The sequence below is a fragment of the Pelodiscus sinensis genome, chromosome 1 (assembly GCF_052426305.1).
Source record: "Pelodiscus sinensis isolate ZL-2025 chromosome 1, ASM5242630v1, whole genome shotgun sequence".
In the NCBI taxonomy this organism is placed as follows: domain Eukaryota; kingdom Metazoa; phylum Chordata; order Testudines; family Trionychidae; genus Pelodiscus; species Pelodiscus sinensis.
In genome coordinates, this window is record NC_143052.1 from 113,352,652 (window position 1) to 113,358,071 (window position 5,420).

The following is a 5,420-nucleotide window of genomic DNA, read 5'->3' on the forward strand; positions in this document are numbered from 1 at the left end:
TCTTTCAGGCCTCTACAGAATGCCCCTGTTTACTCACTTGCATGTAGGTCCAACATTACAGTAGGTCCTATAGTCTATCTTTTGGAATATCACAATATTGGAAATTAAGTCTTGAGTACTGCTGATTGTTCACCCACGTTTATCAGCCTTTTGTGTTTAAGAAGATGATGATGAACTTTAGTTGTTCTAGAGCTCACAATTTCTCAGCAATCATACTCTTGAACAAGGATGTTTAATGAGCACAAGATAGAATGGGAAAGACCAAGGAAGACCTACTTCGAAGTAGGAATAAGATCCTCCAGAAAAGGGCACTTTTTCCGGAGGATCGGGGCCAGTGTAGACGCTCTTTTCCGGCTTTTCTAAAAGCCAGAAAAAAGCGGCAGACATTTTTATTTAAATGCCGCGGGGGATATTTAAATCCCCCGTGGATTTCCCTATTACGATACCTGAAATTAACATGCCCCTTCCGGAAAAGGGGCCAGTGTAGACGTAGCCCATGTGTAGAGAAAAGTAGCATAGTATTAGTCAAGACCAATTGGGTTGACTTAGGGAAATAATTTTCCCTGGACTACTGTGGTTGGTGTAAATTCAAATCTTAAGCAATGGTTGGGAGTGTTGGAGGGGGAATACCCCCTTCTTTCAGGTTTTTGCACTTGCTCTGAATTCTACAGGCAGAAGAAATGGGGGAAATGGTCTCACATTAAACCTGTGTAGAGTCAGTGCTGTATGATGGACCACAGGGGAGTCATCCAAGAACTTGATTCCTTGTGGGACCAGCTCATGTGTTGTATGGGTGGAGACTCCCCAGCCAATGAAGACGACAAGATGGAGGCAGATGAGCAGTGCTGGAGAGGCATTGGCGTTTGCCCAAGAAATATCTGAATTAGTCCCACTGTTCCAAAGAAGATCTGAATGGATATGCTATCAGGTGATAAAAGGTAGGGTGACTGTTAACCCTGCCTCACAAGATAATCAGGCTTTCATCTTCTGGACCTACAGCCAAGTTTGTACTGGGATTTCAGATTCTTTAGCCGAAGCCTAGAAAAAGTGACAAAAACAAAATACCTATATTATGGTGCTTATTTAGAGGAAATGAATTATTTTGAAGGGTGCTTACATTGGCTTTAATTATTGTATTGCTATGGGATTGCCAGGCAACACTAAGAGAATCACAGTTTTATTTTTTTTCCTTGGAAAAGCAGAGATGAATTAATTGCTGCAAAGGACTTTACCTGAAGTGACACTTATACATCTTTATTTACTGTCAGCAGAAACTGTCCAGGGAATACAGCATATGCCTGCAAGGGTATATAGCTGAGCATATAAGTAAATCTTCAATCTCATAACATATTGCAGTAACTTCTGATCATGCCATCAGATATTTCTTAGGCAATCTCCCTCTTGAAATTCTGAAGTTAACACCAAAGAATGTTTCCAATAGTTAAGAGTTTTCTTGGAACCAACCCGTTCCAGTTGGACATTTCTTATAATCCAGATTGCCAACTGTCAGCAGCCATGTTTAAATGAGTTGTTTCAAGCCGTGACACAGTTCACTTCATTATTTTTCATGAGATCAAGCAGAGGATACATCAATTATTTAAATAGCTAATATTTACACGAGCCAGAATAAAATGTAGTGATGGGCCAGACTTGCACACTCACAATGGAACATCCTCAAACTGGGGAAGATCAGACTTGGATATAAACTGAGCAGTTCAGCCCATCTCTGATTAAATTTCACAGCACATAGGTTTTGTCCTGTGCACCTTTTATTGTGCCATTCCACAGAAAGGCATTTGCGGAATTTTTCCTTTTTGATCATTTTATAATCTGGAATACATGTTATTAGCACTGTATTACCTTGTTTAATTAGAATACAGATTTGCTTTTGCATTTTGCTATGATGTCAGCACATCACTGAAGTTTTCAAGACTCAGTTTTCCTCTGGCATTCTCTCATTGGTACCCAAGGTTTTGTTTCTGAAATATTACTATTGTCTCTCAGAAGAACCAACATACCACAGTCCCTTCCTATTATGCTTAAATTTATACAAATCTCTTGTCTTTTTTTACCTGGCAGAAATTGCCTTAGTTTTATTTTCCTGGAGCTTATTGATCCAGAGTCCTTTGCTTTAAATTCATTTTAGCTACTTTTATTCTTTCACTCTTGCTCTGAAGTCAGTAAGCATTGCCCAGCAGTTAGAGTAGGCAAAAGCGTTTTGTTCTGGTGATGTCACTGTTTTGCTGAGAATGTGTGCAAGTCCTGTTCTGTGACTCAGTTTCCTGAGATTTAGCATAGGAACAATATTACACCCTTGTCTCAAAGGAGTTGTTCGAGGCTTAATTAATTAATTATTAAAAAAATTCAGCAACAGAAAACCATGGTCATCTAATACATTTCCCTGCCCCTATGAGATTTTTTGGCTGATCTAGCTTTAAGTGTCCCAGGTAATATTCATAGCCAACAATGCTACAGCCCAGTAATTCTCAGGGTCAGATTGTTTGTTTTTCATTATATTCACCTTCATAATGAGGAGTCTGTGATTAATTACCTTTGTAAAGAACTTTTAAATCTTCAAATAAAAAACACCATTTCACAGCTAAGTTTATATTGCTATTTTATTATTATCACAGACCTTGGTTCTGGTGCTGTGTACATAGTGACATCCTTCACTCCATGTTAGGCCGCTGGTTTAGAATTGTCTCAGGCCCCAGACTTACAATGTGCTCTGCATAGGTGGACCTCAGTGGGTGTGCAAGGATTCCTACTGAATTTAACGGTGCCACACCCATGCAGAAATTACTGCAGGGTTGGGGACTCAAAAGTGCTCACTGGTGAATCACCAATATCACCAGGTCTCCTAAAATTTGACAGCACTATTTCATGAAAGATATGTTTCTTCGCTGCCACAGGAAAGATTTTCTTCTAATTGATCGGTTGTTACAGGTGCTCTCCAAAGAACAAAATTCAGATATTTGGCTGTATATAGTTCCGTACTGTTGCTTTTACAATTTGTTCTATACTTGGTTCCCAGTTCTGCTCCCACTGACTTCCTATGGGAGCTGGCCTTTGGAAAGCGCATTACTTCTACATGTTTACTTTAAACTTAGAGATACTAGGGGGCTGCGCTCCCTGCTCGCTACGCTCACCAATCCCTCTCTCTCTAGGGGTAGGCAGCCCCAGCCCTCTCCCCGGCTGCTGGGGAGGGCCAGGCTGCGGTATGGCAAACTTGGCCTGCCCACCGCTGGCTGCTGAGCCAGGGCCATGCCAGCCCCGGTTCTCTCTGTCCTTTTTACCTCTGTCCTTTTAAACAGTTGGTCTTGTTTTTCCAATGCCCTTTAAATAATAAATATTTTGGCAGTTAGGGTAACTGGAATACATTTTGCCTAGCCATTTCTTAGTTTATTCTTCTCAGTATCAAGCCGTACTTCATATGAGAGTGCAGTCCTGTGGCCAAAGGTGGAGCCCTGTGGCCAGCAGTGGGGACCAAGAGTGCAGCCTGGCGACCCTGGGGCTCGGTGCACTCCCAGGGAGCTGTTCTCAGAACCCTATTCTTCCCACAGGAGTCCCCCCCCCCATTCCATGCTCTGTCAATGCTGGTCCCTCTGCTATCACCGGAGTGGATCCCTGCGGCTGGCCTCAGAAGAGAGTTGGGCATTGACCTCCTCTAGTCTGGCAAATTCCCTAGCTCAGGATTGGTCCGATCCCCAGGGTGCCGAATCAGAGAGGTACAACTTGTACCACATAGCAATCTCTGCCTGTACTGTGGGTAACCAGTGGATGTCAGCCCTTACAACTGTCAGGATAACATCTTTAATCAGTATTAAATATACATTTTACAATGTGCACTTTATTCTTCATATAATGCACAATTAGCCCAAGAACCTTGTCCTTAGAACTGGTCAGAAATTTGCAATGAAACTCTGTCAGTGAGTTGGGACCCTAGAAAATGCCTAGGCCAGCTATCCTCCATAAATTTATGCAGTTCTTTTTTTGAACCCTGTCATAGTCTTGGCCTTCAAAACATCCTGGCTACGTCTTCATTGTGAGTTTTTCTGGCAGAAAATATGCTAATGAGAGACTCATTAGCATAAGTCACAACATCATTAGCATATTTTCTGCCGTTTCTTTTTGCGCAAAAAGGAGTGTAGCCGCTTCCGTTTTGCGCAAAACCCATTTTGAACAAGGTCCTTATTCCTATCCCTCTTAGTAGTCTCTTTTCCAAGCTGAAATGTCACAGTCTTATTAACCTCTCCTCATATGTATGCTGTTCCATACCACTGATCATTTTTGTTTCCATTTTCTGTATCTTTTCGAATTCCAATATATATATTCTTTGAGCTGAAGTGACCACATCTGCACATACTATTCAAGACATGGACGTACCATGGATTTATATACAGGCAATATGATTTTTTGTCTTGCCTTCTATCCTTTTTTAATGATTCCCAACATTCTGTTTGTTTTTTTGACTGCTGTTGCACATTGAGGGAATGTTTTCAGAGCATTATCCACAATGACTCCAAGTTCTCTTTCTTGAGTGGTAAAAGCTAATTTAGATGCTATCACTATATATACAGATAGTTGGAATGATTTCTTCCAATGTGCATAACTTTGCTTTCATCAATATTAAATCCATCTGCCATTTTGTTGCTCAATCAACCAGTTTTGAGAGATACTTTGGTAAATCTTTGCAATCTACTTGGGACTTAACTATCTTGAGTAGTTTTGTATCATCTGCAAATTTTGTTATCTTGTTGTTTACCCCCCTTTCCACATCATTTATGAATATGTTGAATAGAACTGGTCCCAGAACAGATCTCTGGGGGTATGTCTACACTACAGAGTTTTGTCGGAAAAACGTCCATTTTTCTGAAAAAACTTGAGGAATGTCCATACTGCAATTGCATCCTTTTGAAAGAAAATTGAAAGAACAGAGGATTTTCCGACATTTGTAATCCTCATTCTACAAGGAAGAAGACTTTTTCTGAAAGAGCTCTTTCGGTAAAAGGCGTGTGTGGATGGGGAAGAGGAAGTTCTTTTGGAAGAAGAAGAAAGAGGACAAAGCACAGGTGCCTTCTGTCCATAGTAATCACAGCTTAAATGCGAGATAGAGTTCATTCAGTGTGGATGCTGTCTTTTGAAAAAGCAGATGGCTTTTTTGATGTGCTTTGGCAGTGTGGACACTCTCTTTCAGAAGAAGATTTTTTGGAAGATCTCTTCTGGAAAAACTTCTTCTGAAAGAAGCTTGAAGTCTAGACATAGCCTGGGAGATACCACTATTTATTGCTCTGCAGTCTGAAAACTGACCATTCATTCCTATCCTTTGTTTCCTAGCTTTTAACCAGTTACTGACCCATGAGAGGACCTTCCCTCTTTTCTCATGACAGTTTGCTTTGCGTAAGAGTCTTTGGTAAGGA